General features: G+C 38.2%; 1 protein-coding gene across 2 annotated transcripts in view; it reads right to left on the bottom strand.

Moving 5' to 3' along the window:
• Positions 1-21,929, bottom strand: part of NCKAP5 (NCK associated protein 5) — an 859,247-nt gene extending 837,318 nt beyond the window's left edge. For both annotated transcript variants that reach the window (XM_027835634.1, XM_027835633.1), the window contains exon 1: positions 21,712-21,929. The gene's annotated coding sequence lies outside the window, so the exon portion shown is untranslated. The remainder of the gene's footprint in view (positions 1-21,711) is intronic.
• Positions 21,930-22,809: the final 880 nt, after the last annotated feature.

Here is a 22,809-nt window from a genome sequence, read left to right as displayed (position 1 = left end):
AAAATGGGAGTTTCCCAACAAGGATGTAAGCCCTCTATAAAGGAAGGCTTTGGCAGGTGTTAAATGATCTGCCTCCGAACACTCCTCCAATCAGAGGGCAGAGACAAATGCTATGTGTTGTTCTTCATGCATGATCACAAGCTATGATGTTAAACATCATGTCATCATAATAAAGAACCATAATCTTGTCATTCATATTTTGCATTTATACCAACAAGCTAACATCTGCAAATGCAGATCCTCTTTTGACCCATACTCTTTCTTCCCCTTTCTCCTCTCTCTTTGGTCCATACTCAGAGGAAGACGTGACCCTTGTTTTTTGTCAAGGCCATTTCCTTGTTTGTGACATTGATAACATTCCCTCCTATCTCCTTCAAGAAGTCCTCCCATTGATCATTCCCTCACATTCACCTTTAAATCATCCCTAGCTGCTAAATTATCCCTAGTTACCTGTTACCTTAAAAATTTCTCAGGTCTCATCTATTCTGAAAAATCCTTCATTGTCCCTATCAAACCCTTCCTGCTGTGTGATGTTGGGCAAGTCATTGAACATTTCTTTGCCTCCATTTCCTCATCTGTAAAATGGATATAATAAATGCTTCCCAGGATTGTTGTGAGGTCAAAATGAGATAATATTTTAAAGCATCCTACAAAACTTAAAAACTTCATAAAATGTTAGCTATTTTATTGTATTTTTATTAAGAGTAATGCTCATATTTTCTATTTTTTTAAAATTAAATCAGGAAAATCCTTCTAATGTATGTTACACATATAATTATATATCTAAGCTCATTTATCTCTTTTCTTTAAAGGGGAACACAAAATTTTATGACTTGCACAATATGGATTGTGATCATTATACATTTTCATTAATTTGCATTCATTGAGAATCTAATAAATGTATAATCCCACCTTTAACCTTCAAGCCCTGAATCACCATTTGTTCAGAAGTAATTAACGCCCAGCAAACTCAACTACAACAACAGCATCAAAAGTTCACATTACTTTTAGTTCCTGCATCACCACCAATGTTCAGGTGCCTTAAGACTATAGCATTAATTAAATTTCTCTATTGCTCAAAGCTTCTTCACTTGATTAAATATTTGCATTCCACTCCATCTTTGCTCCCTGACACCTGTCAAAAAGCAAGCAAGCCTTTCATTTATTTCCAATAAATAGAAAACTCTTCCAGTGAAGAAATGGTGCTATGAACAAGGGATTCAATTTTACTTCAGCATGGTAGAAATCCTTCAAATCTTTATGGCCACTTTATTTTTTTAAAAGTAAACTTATTCTAATGAGTCTGCAGATAAGTTAAAGGTGAAAGGTGCAATTCAATAGCTAGTAAAGGGAAAGAGAAATACATTAAATAATAATGTCTGTTAGTTCTTTTCTTTGGCAACATAAGATGGATTCAAACTGAAGGAGAGTCACTTTGAGTTCAATTTAAAAAGGATGTTCTACAATCACAGATCATCTTCCCCCAGGCATATGGCTCTGTCCACATGCAAAATTCAAATTCAAGAAAATTGGACATGCTTAGCAAAGGACATTCACCCAGAAAAATGGGATGGGGGGAGAGAACAATATTTAGAAAATAATTCTGAATTAGTGGAACTAAAAGAGATAAGACTGACATAAGCAATGAAAATTGATTTTATACAGTAAGAAATTATGAACTTCAGGGATAGATATAATGAAGTTACCTGAACATAAACTTTCAGTCTATAGAGTCATGCGAAATACATGCAAATTTAACCACAGTTCTTCTAACTATTCAGACATCCAAGCAGAGCCTTGAGAAAATCCTAGTAGAAACAAGATTTTTTTTTTTAAGATCTCTCTATTATGAGACAGCTCAAGGGGAAGGCAAGAGAGAAAATAGTAAATGCATAAATTGTGCCTGCATTTTTTTAAGTAGCAGTGCTCACATATCCAATTGTCTGATGTTACTTTGTAATGATAAACCTTTGTCCTAAACATACTGCTGTCATTTAAAATATTTCTGCAATTCCACTTTGGGAATTACCTTTAGAACCCATGTCTCATTCTTTTCAGCATCCCAGCTGGTAGTAAATCTTCATCCTTTGAGGCTGGATTTGTGTTTTGAAAACAGCCAGAAGTGACTCAAAATCAGGTCTACCAAATAAGGTGAGTGATCAAGCTGAGAAGTCCTGGTTTGGGTCAAAGTTGACAGTGAGGCTTAAGATAATGATTATGGTTTTCTTCAGTGGTTCAGGATATGTCTTTGAAGCCAATTCCAAAAGAAGAGCTTCAAAAACCTTTGGGGACATTGGTGAAATTCATGCATAGACTCCCAAGAGCACTACTTTGAAGTATAACACTCAACAAGATGCATATATTCTGGATATGGGCTTTTGTTTTAGGGGGCAGTCCCACTTTCATTCTTTGTACTTTTGGTCATTGTCTCATCAATATAGGGAAATCCTGGCAAAGAAACTCTCTCTACCAAAGCAGGTCAGCATCTGATTTGCAATTTATAGTCTTATAGAATTGTCAGGGACCCTGGGAGGTAAAGAAATTTGCCCATGATCACACAACTAGTATGTATCTAAGGCAGGACTTGAACCCAGGTCTTCTGACTTATAGGATAGCTTTCTATCCACTACATGCAGGGCTACCTCTTTGTATTTTAATTTCTCATGAGTACAAGGTTCTTCCAATGACCATTTATTAAGTGCCCATTATATGCACGGTGCTAGGTGCTTCTCTTATTTGGCTTTTGGGGAGGTAGCATGTGTTTGTCATGCAAATCATTCATATTTTCATTTTCTAATCTCTTCATTCCTTGATTCCAGTTTCCTTAATTCCCACCTCTTCTCTGAAGCCCTGAAGAACTGATGAGAAACAATGGGTTACTCCTTTCTCCCACCAACTACATTATTTCCCATCTAGTAAGATATACAATGTATATTATGCTAGTCCACGTTTGCCCAAAAATGTTACCTTCATTCTTTTCTATGTGAATTAGGAGTTAAATTTTTAAGTCTGTGATTGTGAACAACTAGAGAATGAGCATCCTGAAACTTTCAACATTTCCTAAATCTTGATGAATAGCTGAGGCATGGGAGAATACATTGGAGTGCAACAATATAAAGGGTTTCCCCCAATCCTTTTAAGCTGTTTCCTCTGCTCATATCAACAATGAACAGGGGCAGCTAGCTGATACAGTGGATAGAGTACTGGCCCTGGAGTCAGAAGGACCCGAGTTCAAAGCTGGCCTCAAACACTTGTTAACTGTGTGACCCTGGGTAAATCACTTAACCCAGAATGCCTCCAAACAAAACAAAATAAAACAAAATAAACAAACAACAACAACAATAAAAGAAAAGAAAAACCAATGAACTAAATTTAGAGAAGTCATGAAAACATATTAAGCTACTGAAATTAAAGTAGGCAATGTTTCCTCCCAGCTTCAGGTAAGTCTTTCTGCTTTCTGGAGCAATCCAGCAATTTCTCTCTTTCCCGACAATTATGATTCTTCACACCTCTTTGGAAGCATCTAGTTATTCCCTTCCTTTGTATGATCAGCAGAAGATTTTTGTGACTGACACCTTAAACCACATGTAAAGCTGCTGTGATTTCATCCACCTCACAGTTTACCTCTGATTTATTATCTCTTTGGGGAAGGGTTCATTCCTCCCAGTCCCACACAGTCTGCCCACAGAAGTTTCCCTGCTGCTTTGCAATGCACCGTATCACTGAGCAGCTGCTGTCTGTCCCCCTGGCTGCCATCTCTCCCCCTGTTCTGTTTTATGGGTGGTTTGTGCTCTAACTTAGAAATGCAGACAGTGGCATCCACAGCTTCCCTGAAATGCATCCCAGACTTCCTTCACTCCTTGGAATTCAGAAACAAACCAGAGTCACACTGAAGAATTAATATGTCAGGGGTCCAGTTCTTCCTATATGATTATTTCATATTATTCTTAGTAGTTAACATGCAAAGGTGCATACTCCTTAACCAAGACATCTTTCCTAAAATGAATTTTGGTGCTGTTGACTTCTCTCTTTAGCATAGCTGCCCAATCAAGCAATCAATAAACACATAGTAAGTGACTGTGTGTTGGGTACTCTTCTAGGAGCTCAGGACATAAATACAAAACATGAAATAGTCCTTGCCTTCAAGGAGTTCACATTCCACGTGGGCTTATACCATGTTCAGAGATAAATATCAGGAAGTATACAAAACAACTGCAAAGTAATTTTTGGGAGTTGGAAATCAAAGTGTAGGATCAAGAAAGACCTCTTGAGTTGCCTGAGTTAATTAAGCCTCCAAGGGAATTAGCAATTCCAAGAGGTAAAAGAAAAGTGGGAAAGCACAAATTCTTTCCACAATATCTCCAACAAGTGGCCTTGAGGCCTCTGATTGAATACTTCCAATGATGCAAAGTCCATTACTTTGGTTTATTCATTTTCATTGATCATTTTACTTCTTTTTTCAATTGTCAAGCATCACTATTTCTCAAGTTTCCATATGATTTTGCATTAATCAGTTCTTTACCTACAATTCACATTAAAAAAAGGTATGGCTATGAATTACATAAGTTATAAGTCATGTGAGATCTTACAGTACAAGGATTTTTTTTTAAATCTGGCCATGTCTCTGCCTGAAGAATTAGGGGAAGAGAAGAACTAGCTGGGGTCACCTAGATGGCCCAGTGGTTAGACTATGAGGCCTAGAGTCAGGAAGACCTGAGTTTAAATCTGGTATCAGATACTCACTGTGTGACATTGGGCAAGTAACTTAAACTTGACTGCCTCAGTTTCCTCATCTGTAAAATGAGCTGGAGAAGGAAATAACAAAACATTCCAATATCTTTGCTAAGAAAACCAAATAGGGGTCATGAAGAGTAGGACATGACTGAAACAACTAAACAACAAAAAGGGCTAGCTGGCTAGAACAAAGATTACTTTCTCACAGATTCACATTACTTTATCATCACAAAGTATATAATATGATATACTTTATAATGTAATAAATGATATATAATTAGTGATTATCTGGTTTAATCCTTGGATTTTACCAGTTGGGAAATCAAGTCCCAAAGAAAATAGATAGCTGACCTTTATGTAAGGCTTTAAGCTTTGCAAATCACTTTATATAGCTTTGCTCATTTGAGCCTCATATGAATCTAGTGAAGTGTGACTTCAGGTGTGATTATCATCATTTTAAAGATGGTGAAAGTGATGTTCATAAAAATTAAAGGACTTGCCTGTATTCCCAAAGGTGGGATTCAAACTTGTTAAGTCTATCCCTCTTTCAACTCATATTATGCCCAAGGATACGTGTCTAATCAATGCTAAAGTTGGGATTCAAACCCAGATCATCTGACTCCAAATTCAGCACTCTTTCAACTACACCAGGCTTCGGAGACACTCTCTCAGCTTGAGTCTGGGGATCTACTGTGCTCTTTTATCTCTTTGCAGCTGCTTGAGCGCTTCTTCCTCTTATGATGCTCGGTACCTTACCCTACTCTTCAATATCCTCTTCCTGAATCATGGCTTCTCTGTTCCCAACCCCACTCTGATATGCTTGCCTTTGATTTCCCAAGTGCTGCCTTTGTTCGTTCTTGGAAATTCGACCCAAGATCACATCCTTGATGAAGCCCACTGTTGCTTCCAGAGAAGGAACTCCTCCTTTGGAGAATTCCTCAGAATGGCATTCTTCTATTGTGCCTGACGCTTTTTGAATCAAGTACATTTCCTTCCACGCTGGGTACTGGTGCTAGCTCTCTAAGCTGTTCTCATTTTTACACAATGAATAAGCATTAGACAGATGGCTCCAGAGAACAGTCTTCTTTAACACAGTGTAATTAGAAAGTGTGGCAACAACTCAGCTATTTCCAGACTCTGGGTCAAGATGGCTACAATTAACAGATAATAAGTGGAACACTGCTCACTAGATTTTATTTGGATTTCAAAAACTGTAGACTAAATTGCCTCTCAGGTCTAGACAGCCAGTGCTGTGCATATTTTAAATGGCATTACAGACCAAGAAGGGGCAGGGCAGCATTTAGAATGATTTTCTGCTCAAGATGAGAGCAAATAGGTACCAAGTTAGTGTTAGCAAAGCTGAATCAGTTAAGGAACCCCGCCTCCAAACCGTCTGCTGCTTTCAAAGCTAAAGTGGGCTAGCTCACATTCTTACCATCTGCCCCAGATCGAATATAAATGGAAATCTAAGAAATGCCATATTGCAGCTCTTGTTTGTATATTTTGTTATCCCACCAATGCCTTTTGTTATCCCACCAATGCCAAATTACTTTCAGGTAGACAAAAGCATAATGTTCAGTCAAACGGGAAAGCATACACACATACACAAAGAGAGTATAGTGGATAAAAGAACATCCAATTAATATATATTGGCCAACATGGAAAATCTAAGCCTCCAAACCTTAAGCCCATTTCCTCCACTAAGCTAATTTCCTTCATTGTCTTTAGGGAATTTTATTGTAATAGTTCTGTGCTCATTTTGGAATGCAATATGGCAAAATGGGAAGAGGGCCAACTTTTGAGTAAAGAAGACTTGTATTCAAGTCCTAACAGTTACATATTCTAGCTGTGTGACCATGGGCAAAATCAGTTAACCTTTTGGTACCACAGGCAACTCCCTAGTACAATAAGTTATAAATGAGCTGCCAACTGTATCAGAAGAAGGAACCTTTACATGAGGATTTCCCTACAATAAGGAAATGACAGGTTTGGAATAAAACAAAGGGACACACAAAAATACTGCATTTCAATTTGTATCACATCTTGTTGTGTACACATTTTTAAAAAGCCAAAAGGAAACACAGGCAAGTGATGGGTTAATAATAGATTTATGGTTTGGTACTGTGATGCTATTGACAAAGTGGTACACAATAAACATTGAGAACCTATTGGCTCAAAGCCTCATTTCATTTAAGCACAAGCACATTTAAGCAAGCACAAATTTAAAGTAAACAGGAGACAAATGGCATGGTGGTAGGAATAACAGGGATATTTTCAAGTAATACCTAGGCTTATTTCAATCAATAGGTATAATAATGTAATAGAAAGAGCCCAGAACTGGGAATCTGAAGATCTGAAGGTTTTCAAGCAGAATTGGACTTGGACTGACCACTTTGTTAAAGATGTTATGGAGAGGACTCTTTTTCAAATATGAGTTAGACTCAAATTAAGATGGTCTCTGAGTTCCATTTCAACTATGAGACTCCATGATTCAGTGATCCTAGCTCTAGTGCTAACTGTCATGAACTAGCTGTGTGACCTTTTGGAAAGTCCTTTGACCTCTCTACGTTTATAAGTTAATTGGATTAGAAGACCTCTAAAACCCAGTCTCAAGATCCTTTCTCTCACCCAGGTAGTATGGCAGAAATAGCATCATACTGAGAAGAGGGAGACTTGGGATCTCGTTACAAACTCTGCCTCTAATTAGGAATGTGACCTTAAATACATCACTTAACCCCTCTGGGCTTTTGTTTCTTCATGGTTAAAATGAGAAGATTTGGTTTCTGGGTCACATAACCAACAAGATGGCAGATTGGCTGCTTTTTCCAGACTCCTTTCACTCTCTAAGCATTCAAAAAGAAGAATTACATACCACATTAGAGTATCTACAGTTGAATCCAAAGGATAAAGAAGAGGGAATTAAATGTTGCTACAAGGTAAGATCCTTATGAATTAATTAATACTGGATTACTCTATTCCTTCAAGCAATAATTCAGAACCCCTCCCCTACCAGGTTCCATGCTATCACAGAAAAGATACAACATGACTTAAAGGTCTGAGCTTGTGACAGATTTAAGGGCACCTGCCTCTGTCCTCAGCTGCAGAGACTCTCCCAGCACTGTCCCCCTTCTTCCACCCTTCAATAAGCAGCGGATACTAACTCTGCCTAGCCTGGTGAGGAAGAAGAGGGGTAGGGCAGTGAGCTAAAAAAGTGGGTCCTTCTGACTGGGGTTTGGCCTAAGGTTAGGAATCAACATGACCAAGGCTGAAGCACCCTTCCTGCAATGCCTTCACACTGCAAAGAACGGCATAGACCATTTTGGCCTTGTCAAAAGAAGGAAAATGCTCAGTTGATGGAGACAAATTCATCCAACTTTTCTGGAAAGCAATCAGTAACTGTGTTAAGAAAGTGGCCACAATGTCCATACTCTACAGCCCATGTTAGGCATACACAAGAAGAAAAATGTTTAAAAAATAATAAAGGCCCCATATATAACAACAAATATTTAGAACAGCATTTTCCATAGTAGCAAACAACTGAAAACAAAGTAAACACTGATCATTTGGGAAACAGCTAAACAAATTGTGCTACATAAATGCAATGGAATATTTCTGCTCTTAAGAAACAGTAAATATACAGAATACAGAGAAGCATGGGAGAACTATAACTGATGCGACATGAAGTAATTAGAACCAGGAAAACAAAATACACTGTCCAAAACAATGTAAATGGAAAGACCAATAACAAAATAATTGAAATCGAATGCTGTGGAATTATAATAACCAAACATGACTTCAAAGGAGAGATATAAGCAGTCACCTCCTTCCTTTATTAACATTGTAAACTAAAGTTTGTCAAGGAAAGTTACAAAGAGAAAATGGAAATTGAGATGGGCCTTAAAAGGATGGATATATTTCAAAGTAGAAAAGATGAAAGATCCATAAGGTGGACCTCTCAACCAGTTCAAAAGTCTGTATTCTGTGTATTCTGCTAATTAGTCAATAGACACTAATGCACGATGAATAAGATAATTTATTGAACTGCTATAGGTGCCCTTTACAATCCCTTGAAACCCTAAGATACTAGGTTAATTATTTGTACATTCATTGGGTTTTATGTCATCTTTGCCTAAGAAATGATACTCTGGCCTTGCAAGGCAGAGGCAAAACATTTTTATATAGCTTATTAAGAGGAAAGAGGGAAGGATGAAAAGATAAGAAGCACTTATCTTGAAAAGATTTATAGCAGCTTAGAAGTAACCACACTAAATTGGAGAATATAGCATGAAAACCTCTCAATCAAGCATGGGCCACTTTCACTTTTAAAAGGATGGAAGATTAATATCACTACTTAAAATTCCCTGGAATTATTTTGGTTTGATATAGTGTTTTCCAACATCAATTAGTTTAATTTGGAAGTCTAATGATGAAGGATGAAAGTTTATAAATCTAAGCCTAAGGAATTCTGGGAAAGAAAACATAAACCCCAAGGAAAAGCCTGAACTCACTGTGCCAAGAACCTTTGGTTTGGGTTCAAAGCATCAGTGACAATAGCCAAATAAAGCAAAATGAGGAGCTAACTGTGAGGGCAGTGTAACTGCTGGGCAAAACTGAAATAGAAAGGAGATTGGCATAAAAGAAAACACAAGATAAAGAGCCAGAGGCAGATCATTTTCCATGTGATGTCTTTGAAACATTGAAAAATGTTGAAAAAAAAGCAATGGGGGATACAAAGTCCATGTATCACGAGACACAGATCCTAATTCCAGCTACTTACTATCCACCTGTTCTTGGGCAAGTCACTTTCTTGGTTCTAGTTTCCTTTTTCTCTAAACTAACCTGTCATGGAAGGAAATACAAAGTGGTAGAGCTCTGGTCCAACTTCTACCACTGTGGGCATCTGGGAAATTTTCTGCATCAGGAAAATTAGTATGGTGACCAAATGGACCAAATTCCATTCTAGCTCAAATTATTTCTCAAAATATTTTGATAAGCATGCTATCCTATTTAATACTCTGCTTACCACATTTTCACTTGCACTAAAATATTTCAAGCAGTCCCACAACGTTGCTGTTTTAGAATCATGGTAGGAGTATAATACTTTTAATTCATTGAAAAGGTCTAAGGAAAGTGGGAGATGGAGAAACACCAGGCCTTCCCATCTACTCTACTACAATGTCTTAAGGACCTCTGGGCCATGCCATCAGTTACAGACCTAAGCCCTCCAGATCTGTGGCACAGCCATCTGCCCCCTCCACTGCAACCTAAGGATTTCTAAGCCTTTCCTTCTGTCCTACAGCTGAACTCTCTTATGTCTGTTGTTTCCACAAATTACAGCATTATCTCCTTGACTGCAAGGGCTGTCTCGATTTTTTTCCTTCCTTTATGTAATCTCAGGATTCAGCACAGTGTTTGGCACATAGTAAGCACTTACTGAATGATTTTTTCCTTCATTCATTGATTCATTATTTTAAAGACAGGTGAGAACTGTGAGGGCTGAATTAGTCATTGAAAGAGTCATGAAAGAACTGGCATTTGACCTGGGCTTTAAAAGACTTTACCTTTGCAACACTTTATCTAAAGGCTTTCTTCTCCAAGCAAGCCAGTCTTCTCCACCTATCCAAATTTCAACTGTACCTGAAGGATCAGATCAAATCCCAACTTCTCCATTACAGTTCCCCTGACAACTTGAGCCCTTATAAATCTGCATCTTTTTTTCTGAATTAATGCATCACTTACTGACATACCCACGTAATTAATACTCTCATATTTAATACTCTCTGTTATTTAGCTCCCCATTTTCTCAAGTAATCATCCAAATATTCTAGTCCATTAAAATTTCTCCCTACTTGAGATAACCATAATATCTGCCACAGAAAACTAGAATTCTGGAGCTGTTAAGACAGCTGATCACTTGATCAAACCTCTATCCAAAGCAGATATTTACTATACAACACCTCCAAACTTTCATTATGTTGTACTGGGCAGAAAACTTCTAGTTACAGAGATCTTAATACTTGGTGAGGCAGCTCATCATGTATTTGACACATCTTAACATTTTGAAATGCTTCTTTTTATTCAGCCAAAATCTTCCTCCCTGTGACTTTTACCTATCATTTTCTAATTGTTACATCTATGAAATAATTCTACTCACCCATCATCCTTTAGTTTCTCAATTATTTGAAAAACAACTAGCTTGTCCTACTATTTTCCCCACTATTTTCTTCAAGTTAAACATAACCATTCCTCATATGACTTCATTTCTCAGGTTTTTTAATGTTTTATTAATGCTTTTTAAAAAATAAACATCATTCTCACTTCCTAATAGTATCCACTCCATCAATAAAACTCTCACTCATAACAAAGTACATAGTTAAGCAAAACAAACAGACTTACTGACCATTCCTGAAAGCATATGCCTGGTTCCACATTGGTGTTTCACCAATGCTACCAAGAGGGAAAAAAGGATGTTTCATCAACAGAGGTCTGGAATCAAAAAATACAATCTTGTTTTCAATCCCCTCACCATCTTGGTCACTTTTCTCTAAATATTCTCTTGTGACACTGACTTCAGTTTATTATATTGTTGATAGTTTCCATGCACATGCCCTATTAGATTGTATTGTCTTCAGAGAACAGGGACTGTATCTTACTTAGACTTCTTTTGTAACACCTAGCATGGTGTTATTCACGTGGTTGGTAGTCAGTAAATATTTGTGGAGTGAATAAGTGTTTGAGAAGGGGAAGAAAAAGGAGCTCAAACTTTTTGACAGTTTTAACTAAACTTCCTTTGCAATGAACTGATGCAAATCTGAAACCCTTCCAGATTTCCTTTTCCTTTCCCAGTAAGCAGAATATTTTTTTGGGTGAAAGTTGGCATGAAAATAGATATAGTTATTCTTCTCCCTCACATTAGCCCCTGTAGATAATTCTATTCTCATTGTCACAGACCCTTGAGAGCTGGAAGGGACCACCTTATCCAAGCCACATTGTTGTTTGTCCTTCGTTCTCGAAGAAGACCATGACATCAGGAAGCTGATGCCATGACTTTCAAGTGAATTGGATTTAAGTGTGGGAAGGCTGTGTAAAGTCACCAGCCTCACTCTCTCCTCTGGAGTCATCTGGATCCAGTGGCAAGATATAGATCAGGATGACTAGAGATGGCCCTGGATGCAATGGGAGACCATGGCCTTTTTATGCCATACTTGAAAAAGAATCCCCTCTACAATGTGATTAATGATTTTCGGTGAGGGGGGAAAACCACAGCTTAAAATTGTAAGAATTTTTTTCAAGCTGAAATCTGCAGCAACTATTGTCTATTGCTTCCAATTTTGCCCTCTAGGGCCAAGTAGAATAAGTATAATTCATCTTCAGTGTTCAAAGTTAAAGAAAGCTATTAGGTCCCTCCCAAATCTTCTTTTCCCTAGGCTAAACATCCCTAGGTCCTTCAAATGATTTTTTCAGTACTCTCTTGCCTTCCCTTTCAGTGTTCTACACACTTGTGGTGACCAATTCCACCTCACTTACATGTGTCATCTCCTCACACTAGAGTGTGAGCTCCCTTAGAGCAGGGACTGTCTAAATTTTTTTAGAACTTAACATGGTGCTTGGCACATAGTAAACGTTTACTAAATACTTTTGCATTCGTTCGTTCATTCATTCATTCATTCATTCATTCATCCATTCATCTATCTTCTCACACCCAAGGCCTTCAGGCTACATGCTGGATATTCAAGATGTTCCATCTACACCTGTCTTCATAGTCATGCCCTTTGCTCAGAAAATTTTTGTCCATCCTTTTGTCTAGGAAAAGATTATCTCACCTATCAATTAGAAATGAATGCTGTAAGGATGATAAGTGATTTTGTATGATTCATGTTCTCTCTCTGAGCCTCTGTGAGCACAGTAAGAAAGTACAGGGAAAAGGGGACAAAAGGATCTCCAAAGCTCCTGACACTTCAGACCTGTGTTTCCATAAGTCCCTCATTGCCCTGAAGCGAGTTTGATCCTCACCACAATCCTGGGAGGTAGGTGCTATTATTATCCCTGTTTTACAGTTGAGGAAACTGAGACAGACAGAGGTGAAATGATTTGCCCAGGGTCACTTAGTAAGTATCTGAGGTTGGATTTGCAGTCAGGTCTTCCTGACTCCAGGCCCAGTGCTCCATCTTCTGGTCACCAAGCTGCCTCTTAGAGATCTTCTAGAACAAAATCCTCACTGCACAGATAAGGAAACTGTACCCTAGCAAGGCTAAGTGACTTGCTCTCAGTTGCTCTGGGAGGCAGTCAGGTTAGTGGAATGAAAATAATTCTTTGTGTGCTAAGAAGATCTCTAGCTGATTTCTTATCTTTCTAGAACAAACACTAACTGGAGAAACCTAGAGAAAACTTACTCCTTCAAGACTGTTTTGTCTTGTTTTTTTTTTTTCTTTTTTTGTTTTTCCTCTCTGTTTGCACATTCATTCTCAAGCTTGGCATCTGAAAGCCTGCTCCATTGCACAAGCTCTCTTGAATGCATCCTCTGGCATTTGCAGGTCTTTCCCCAGACACTGTCCATAAGGAGCAGTCACCTGTATAGGCAAATGACAGAGAACTATTGAACTGTTCATTCATCTGTATACTGTTAATTTCACAGGCAGCCTGCCTTTGTCACTACTCAATCCATAAAAAACCTGCTAACATTTAACATTTTTTAAAAGAGAACCAATGAGAGAAAGAGATTGCAAATCTGTCAAAGAACTTACCAGCCCTGTTAAGAAACTCTCTCCAGAAAATTGAAGACACATGTCAAGCCTTCATAAAAACCTTACAAATGGCAAAGAAAAATCTAAGGCAGCAACTCATGCAGAAACTATTTAATCAAAGAATAAAGACAATTATAACATCTGTTAATCTTTTGTGTAGGTTATAATTAGATGCTTCAGAGAAACACCCTTTCAAGGGTGATCCTTTAACATCTGTTATGAGGATCAGCAGCATGAAGAAGCTCCTAACACCACTTCTGTGCTTAATTGAGAATATCTTCAGCACAATAGGTTGGCAGAGGACTCTTGAAGGTGCCAGGAATGATGCAAAAATAACGCAGGGCATCCCCTGACACTGACCTAAGCCATTAATTGACAAAATTTTTTTTTTATGCAATCATTATGTGCAAGGCTCTCTGAAAGACACAGGGGATGCAAAACTACAAAGAACAGTCTTTGCCCTGAAGTAGCTTACATTCTACTGGGGAGCCACAAAACTCCCACAAATACAATGCCAGAAAAATGAAGGAGGGGGATGTTCAGGGAAGGCTTCACCAAGCAGGGGACCCCTGAGGTGAGCACTGGATGACAGTTCATGTGGCTGCTTGAAGGAAAGAAAAAGATGACAGATTTAGAGCAGGAAGGGACCTGAGAAGTCATCAATACCAACTACCTCATTTTATAGGTGAAGAAACTGAGTGTGGCATTAAATTCAACAAATGTCTAGTCATTCAATTTGGGGGAAACTATATGACTCTCTTCTTCCTCTCTTAGATCAGAGATCACCTCCAACCACAGTTACCATAATTCCTTCTGAAAGGAAAGGAAAACATAGTTGGGATTGATAGAGGAAGAAGGAATCAAAGGTGGAGGAGAGGGGCAGGTTGAGATCCAAGTAAAGATATCACCATAGTATCATAGATTTAGAGTTGGAAGAGAATTCAAGTGTTGTCAAATCCAATCCCCTTATTTTACAGATGAAGAAACTGAGGCCAAGAGAATTTAAATGACTTGCCCAAGACCACATACCTAGGAAAATGTGTGAGAGACATTGAAACATGAAACAAGAAGTCAACCAAGTCAAAGAGAGGAAGAGGCAAGAGAGTAAGGTGGATAGGAGAAGTAGGCTGAAATTTAGCACTGCCATTGATGTCACTCTACCCCACCTCAATCTCTGATTCTGCTGCTGATGCCAGAGACCATCCATTGCAAACTGCAGAATTTTGCATTTTTGCCAAAAAGATATGCAGAGAGGACAAAGCTAAGGGCATCCTATAAACAGATGTAATTTGTTGCACAATGAGAAGCCTCCACATATGGGGATAATATAACAAAAAGTACTCACTGCCCAGGAGGGCAGGGCAGCTTCCCAAATGGTTAGTTCATGCTAAAGAGATTGGTTTATGCCAAAGTTGTAGTGAATCATTGCAGTTCTTTGACAAATTCAAGAACTGATTCACAAAGGGATTAGCAATCTCTCTGTCCTAACAACTGGAAACCACATTTCTAGCATTATCAGCCCTCAGTTTTCTAAAGCTGTTCCCTTGGGTATTGGCACCCCTCAATAGTAACAGATGGGGTATCTCCAAAACTTAGACAGCTTCTTCAGTGCTCCCAAGTGAATTCTCATGATGTTCTTGGTGATGTAGGATCCAGCTTCTCCAACAAAGGTTATTCTATGATTCAAAGGGACTGGTATGTCTCTGGTCCATCTGGGAACAATCAGGCATTCTTAACCTTTTTTGTTAAGGTCTGGATCCCTTTGACACTCTCAGAAAGCCTATGGTCTCATCAGAATAATGTTTTAAGTGCATAAAATAAAAATGCATAAAATCACAAATGAAACTATTTATATTCAAATAGTCATTATTTTTTTTAAAATATAAGTTGATAGACCTGAGGTTAAGAGCCCCTTATCTACATGGTCAACTATTATTTTGTTTTCTAAATAAATGTCTTTCCCTGTGTACTTTTTCTCAACCTTTTTTCTAAAAAGATTATTTTGCCACCAAATAAAAATACATTTCATATTTCCTTCTTTCTTTTCTTTTGTCCTTTTCTTTTGTTTCTTTCATTTGCTTCATTCCTACAACTCATTCAACAAGTATTGATTGAGCTCCTATTGGGCAGTCTTCACAAACATAGGGCACTTATGCAGCCCTGAACATAAACAGGTTCCCTCCAACTCATAAGATAATATGGGTGACTTGCTGAAAACAATGTCAGTTACCCTTTTGATATAATTCCATGAGAAATGGTATAATGTTAGTTTTCCAATACTAGTATTTGATATAAGGAAGCATATCCATGTGTGGGGAGGCAGTGGGGCACAATAGAGAAAGCAGTGAAGGGGATCTCAGTTCTGGTCCCAGCATTATCAGTAGCTACCTGTACAACCTTGGGAAAGGCCCTTTACTTCCGTGGACCTCAGTTTCTGTGCCTGTAAGATGGGTGAATTGGATTAGATGATCTCTAAGGTCTGTTCAGTTCCCAGATTCTATGATAACTATTCATTGTTAAGTGCGTACTCAAGAGAAGGAAAATTCATGGTAAATCTCTTATAGCACCAAGGAAGGGAAAACAAAATTTCTATTTAGAGTGAAGCTCACAGAAATTTTGTGGGCAGATACTTTCAAAACCTGTCCTTTCCTGCCTTACTAGTCTTCTTACATCTTGTGCCTTCCACATACTCTTATAATGAACCTGACTGCTTTGCAGTTCCTTGAACAAGACACTCCATCTCTAGACTTCAGGACTTTTCAAGGGCTGTCCACCATCCTTGAAATGCTCTCCCTCTTCATCTCTGCCTCCTGGATTCCCTGACTTGCTTCAAATCTCAACTAAAATCTCACCTTCTACAGAAAGCTTTTTTTTTAAATCCCCCTTAATACTAAAGTTTTCTTTCTGTTGATTATCTCCAACTTATCCTGTAGGTGCGTACATGTATGTGATTATTGTTGTTGTTTGTCCTTTGTTCTTGAAGAGGACCATTGATGTCAAGAAGGTAATGTCATGACTTGCAAGTGAATTGGATTTAAGTGAGGCAGGGTCACCAGCCTCACTATCTCTGTCAGAGCCATGTGGGATCAGTGGCAGGATATAGATCAGGATGACTGGAGATGCAGATATAGATGGATATAGACCTCATTTGTTCATTATCTGTTTTTGTATTATCTACACTATTAGACTGTAAGGTCTTTGAAAACAGGGACTGTCTTTTGCCTTTCTTTGAATCCTTAGCACAGGATCTGACACATAAGTGCTTAATAAATGTTTATTAACTGAATGGCTGACAAATGGAAGTTGATGCAGATGGAATCAAAGTTGGTTTTTGTTGTCATTTATTTTGGTTTCATTTGTTTAAGCTTTTGTGGTAGTTGAGTGATAGCATCTTCTTTGCATTTCTTAGCTGATAATGAACTATCTAGAACCTTGGAACTCAGGGTTCAAGTGAAAACTATTTAAGGTTCAAAGCCTCCTTGTTGGGACCTTGGCTCTTAATGACCCATCCAGGTTCTCTAGCTGCTTCTAAGAAAACTGAGCCTGGAGAGGAAAGGGTAGAATTTCCCATTTTACCCAATTGGAAGAGGGATAAAGTTATTTTAAAAGGTTGGGTTTGTGAGTTTTTTTTTGTAAGTTTCACTCTAACTTATCAGGAATATTAGAAAATTATTTAACCAGTAGGACTTTAACTCATTGGTCCTAGAATTTGAAATGGGACATAACTCAGTTTAATAAGGCCCTCTGCTGACCATCTCTATAATGACATCTTATAAAGATAATATTCAGATTTCCAAGAAACTTTATTCTAAGTACATATAATAAATAGTAAGCTATCTTGCATTTTTGATTATATAAATCAGGGAGGAAAGAACTAGTGAATAGAAAATGAGATGAGGGAAGGAAAATAAGCAGACATCACAGAATGACATTTTTATCTATTCACAAAGCCTCATTATATTATCACTTGCTTTTCTCTGATGACACTATACTAGGATACCAACAGTACATTGAAATAATGGTGAATTGCATTTATTTTTACTTAAAAATGACCTAAACATTGATGGAACCACACAAAAACAAATTATGAATGTTATTTACTAGCTTGCTATATGTCCACGATGGTAATTAACTAGAGTTAAAGAAAAATTGTACATAGACATCCAAATTGCAACTGTTGTCATAATATTTAATAATTAACTCTTCCTGCCTATGTTGTCTGATGACTGACAAAGAAATGGAGTACATGGTTAACTGCAGAGTTGAAAATGTGGAGAAGAATGAATTATTAAAAATCAATTAAGCCTACTGAAGGAAAATTGTTTGAGGTATATCTTTTGGGCTAGATTGTGTTAGACTCTTCATTTCCAGAATCAGGTTAAGCCAATTCTGTATCATTGCATAGAAAGCCTATCAGAGCTCAAGAGTAGCACTTTGTGCACTGGGCTAGCATTTCAGGATTAACAGCTCTGCTTTCAACTCCTAGTGTTTATCTGCCCTTTTTATTATCCAAGCTGCCATTCACAAGATCCAAATCATTTTCAGCACATGCAAACAAAATTGGTTTGGGATTTCCCTCTTGAACCTAGCCCACTGGGCTCACCCAAGCCATCTAAATTTTACTCAAAGAAATCATTATTAACAAAAAAAAAGTTACTTTCTAGTATGAGAGACTTGTTTTCTTGCCCTGAAAATATAGATTAATTTATGTAACAACTAGGAAGGATCTCATGTAATTGAGGCTTCCAAAGCCTACATGATACACTTCATTAGACAAGTATGTATTGGGGCATTGTAAATGCTATGGGTAATGTTCTACATATCCTGGAGATTTATTATTTCATCTGTAAAGAAAGTACATTTGGGAATCCCAAATTCCACAGGCATCAACCCTGTAGATTTAGGGAACCAGAGAAAAATAGGGCTATGAGGTCCCTCACATTCCACTGGTTGAATGCCTTGCCACAAACAAACTTAAACAGACCCTTTCCCAATGAACTCTTTAGCCTGCTCTTTATATCTAGGAACAGAAAAGTTCTAGCCCTTTCACTTGGAAGGCTATTCTGGAGGTTAACCAAACAACCAACCAATGTTTCCAATTGTTTTCACCTAAATCCTCTGAATCCCTGAATTATAATCTTCTTCCACTCTGAGCTCTGTTTACAAATGCCTAGGCCTGCAATGCAAGTGGACTTATTTGTTCATGTTTATCCATAAACTTCAGCTAATGTACATAAAAAAGTTTTTTTTAAAGTATCAAAGGAGAGAGCTTTACTATTCTTTACTATTAAGAGAGAGGTGGGAGGGGTGAAGAGTAAATGGACTGGACTTTAGGTATTACTGAAGGATTTAAGAATCTGGATCACTGGCTCAGTGCCAGCCCCTGGAAATTTCAGCTTAGAGGTGACTCTTAGAGGTGATCCAAAGTCAAATGATTTTGTTATCACGGAACTGAAATTACACAAGGTCTGAAATCTGGCAATATCAGAGAATCATAGAACATTAGGAATGAAAGAGACTTTAGCATGCATCTAGTCCAACACCCACACCTTATCCTCATTTTACAGATGAGAAAACTGAGGGCAAGGGAAGTTAAGTGACTTTGCCAGGTTCAAATAACTGATAGATCTAGGGCCACAATTCAGTTCTCCTTATTTTGATTGAGATTTTTTTTTCTACTTCATTGACATTCTTCTCATGCATAAAATATCCTGTTTTCCAAACACTAAAAATTTGTAGTTTTATGCATATATCTAGGATTCAGCACTTGGGAAGATGCGTAAGTTCAATCAACTGGCAATCAATGAGCATTTATTAAGTTCCTGTTATTGTCCAAGCACAGTGGAAGGCTTCTACCCTCTAGGAGCATACACTCTATTGAGGAAGACATATATATGTATATATATACACAAGTACATGTGTATACCCACATACAAAATATATAAGAGCTCATAGAGTGGGGTGAGAGGACAAAAAATGTAGCTTCTGCTGATAGGCAACTGATGGAAAAAGGAAAGTGGGGGAAAACTTTCCTTTACATAAACTTTTATGTAAAGAAAGGAAAGGGGGTAGGTGGCATGGGACTAGAAATTAGTCATTGAGTTTTGCTACTACAGAAGATCAGTTTATAACAATATAAACTATGTGGTTCAAAACTAGAGTGTGATAATACATCAGAGCCTCACTAAAATACCTTCCTCTGGGGCCATGCCATGGCACTACCTGATAGGTGAGACCACCAAGTAACAAACTCCTTTTGATACTTCAGTAACTAAGATCCCTTGGATGGGGCCCAAAACAAAGCTATCTTATACCCACTGGAATTCTGCTCAATAACAAAGAGTGCTATACTGAGGGGCACTGGTATGAAAGTTTTGCATTTAGGATGCCTGTTATTTGAGTACCTAAAACCACTCACTTGCTCATTTTGTACCCTATCAGATTTGAAGGTAATAACAGAGGTATCCCACTGCTTAGATGAAAACACAGAGAAGGACAAAAGCTACACGGCAGTGACCCCATAGAAGGGTCAAGAATAAAACTTTCTCATTAGAGAGACTGAAGAGTGCAGTGGAAAGAATGCTGGGTTTGGACTTAAAGAACTTGAGTTTGAATCCCAGCCCGTACCCTGATTACCCAAGTGACCTTAGGAAAGGACCCACTTAAACTCCCTGGGAATTCCCTCATCCGTGAAATGAAAGGGTTCCACTAAATGATGTCTAAGGTCTCTTTCCACTTCAAATCTATAATCCCATGATTCCCTATGTGATATAACTGATAGATGATTTTTTCTTTTAATACAAAGGAGGCAATATTAAGTTACAGGCAGGTCCCATACACTTACCCACCGTGCTTTTTTTTTTTGAATTACAAATATAAAAAGAACTTAACTGCCAGCCAAAAGAAGGGGAGTCTAGATAAGCCCTGGTCCCTCACTCTGCTCATCACTAAAATCAGAGAAGAGACAATCTCAGAGCTCCTTTCCAGCCCTCACATTCTATGAGTCTGTAATAGAGAACATAGCACGTGAGTGCTTGAACTTTTGTGCTAACTTGACTTAGCAGCTGGTTTCAGGAGCAAGCTTATGTCTTAAGGAATGAATCATGGAGAGAGCATGCTGAAGGTAACAGGCATAACTACTTCTTGCCAGTCTACACAATAAGGCTGGCAGACCTTGATCATTTTAGTAAGTGATGATTTGCTACTGTCTACAAATGATAGGACTGTGGGGGACAAGGGACAAACACTGTAGCCTAGTGAAAGAAGGAGGACACTCTTGCATTTCCATTTAACAGAACTGACAGAACTTCAGTCCAAACAAATTACAAGAGAACACCCTTGTCAAAGAGCTGTGGTGTTCATTCAACAATAAACACTCCTTAGCTGGCTGACACACACCTTGCCACTCTCTGTGGATCCAGTCACCTTGGGTGGGAGCTGGGGGTATGTGGAGAAAATGAAGGCATATTAAAGAGAAAGAAAGATCTTAGCCCATGTGCATTTTGCATTCCCACTTTCAAACTGTGTAACTTTTCAGAGGCACAATAACAGCTAACTAATCCAAAGGATGAAGAGGAACATTTGAAATTATACTAGAAGCCCAGGGAAGAAGGGGGAGGGAGGGGAGGAAAGCAACAATTCAGTTCTTACAGGAATGGTTTCCATTTCAAGATATTATTTATATCCTACCAGAAATTCCCTGAGTTCATGAGGGTGAAAAACAACATCAGCAACAACCAATATAGATCACTGGATGGTACATCATAGCAAAACTCCCTCATGAAGGGACTCTTTCCAAAACAGAGCAACTCACTCACAAGGACCCAGGCTGAAAGGTTATGTTTTCCCAGTAGTAAAACTAAAAGATCATCTTCCCATTTTCTCTGGTTATACATTAGAGGTCAATCAACAATATTTTGGAGTGGGTTTCCCTCCTCCCCTCCAAGCCACCTTCCTGATAGCTGGCATGGGAAACGTAGCTATCTGCCCTCCTATTAGCATGTGTTCTCCGTTGTGCCAGTTATAAGAGACAATGAGTCTTCCACACCTAAATCCTGTTCAACTTTAATGCTGTAATTACTCAGAACTGCATACTTGCTGTGGCAGCCAGGGAAAGCCTGGAGAAATTTGCTAACCTTACCGTAACACTTTAAAAGGAAAATAAGATAAACTGTTAGAACAGGGGTTAGGGTTCGGGTGGGGGGGGTGGTTCAAGAGAGAGAAAAATCCTTACTTGTAGTTAGTTCTGCAGTCAACACATGTCACAGTCCTGGAGATATTAAAACTGCAAGGGCTCTCACCAGCTTAAAAATTCTCCGGAGTTTATCCTCTGTTTATTTGTGAAACTTTAAGAGGCTGTGGTTATAGCAGAGCAGAATGAGTTCCCCAGAACATCCAAAGCACCCACCAAGTTCTCCAGAATGTGCAGAGCAAGTTTGCTGAGTTAGTTCCTTCTGCTGTTCTGTAGTTGTTCCGTACTTGTAAATACAAGCTCTGTGGACAAAGTCCCAAATGACATCACTGGCAGCTGCATATTGTTGAGTCTTTATTAACTGACTGTCAAAAAGAAAGAGGAGAGAGAGAGAGAGAGAGAGAGAGAGAGGAGAACAACCCATGTATATCTTTCCTGCAGCAAAACCGGCAACATGGTGTGGATTCCAGTTATACATATGTAAATAATTCTATTGATTCCATCTATCGGGGAGCTGCTTTTCTTAGGTCAGACCCGTTTTCATGAGAAAGAAAAGGATAATTGCCTCCTCCAATTTACAAGCCATAAGCCCAGGACTGAGAAGGAAAAGTTTGAAAGACTAAGCAACAAATTGACAACTTATTTGCCTACATATTTCTGACATTTTATTTCTTAAAAAAAAATTTGTACATGTACAAGTTTATGAATTTCTTTTTATTTGCTTAGATACACCCCACATACTTCATGTGGATGAATGGGAATTTATGATCCATCTACGTCTTCTAGAATTCAGAGTTTGCTAATTGATGAGCAGATTCATTTTCATACAATTTTGATTGAGAAGGGACTTGGAGATCACAAGATTGTAAGCCTAAAGGGACCTTAGACATCATCTAGTCTGATTCCTTCATTTTACAAATGAGGACAACGAGATCCAGAAAGGTTAAGCAATTTAACCAAGGTTAAGCAAAGTATACATTGCAGAAACAAGATCAGAATCTAGCTTCAAAGTGCTTTGCATATAGTAGGTGCTTAATAATAAATCTTTTTGGAATTGTATGAAAGTTCATCTAACTCCCTCATCTTCCTGGTGAGGAAACATATCCAGAGAGGGAAAGCAACTTGTTTGCAGTTACACAG

Source organism: Vombatus ursinus, unplaced genomic scaffold, assembly GCF_900497805.2.
Source record: "Vombatus ursinus unplaced genomic scaffold, bare-nosed wombat genome assembly UNPS02014816.1, whole genome shotgun sequence".
Lineage (NCBI taxonomy): Eukaryota > Metazoa > Chordata > Mammalia > Diprotodontia > Vombatidae > Vombatus > Vombatus ursinus.
The sequence above is the reverse complement of the archived record's forward strand: the minus strand, read 5'-3'. Positions and strand labels throughout refer to the sequence as shown.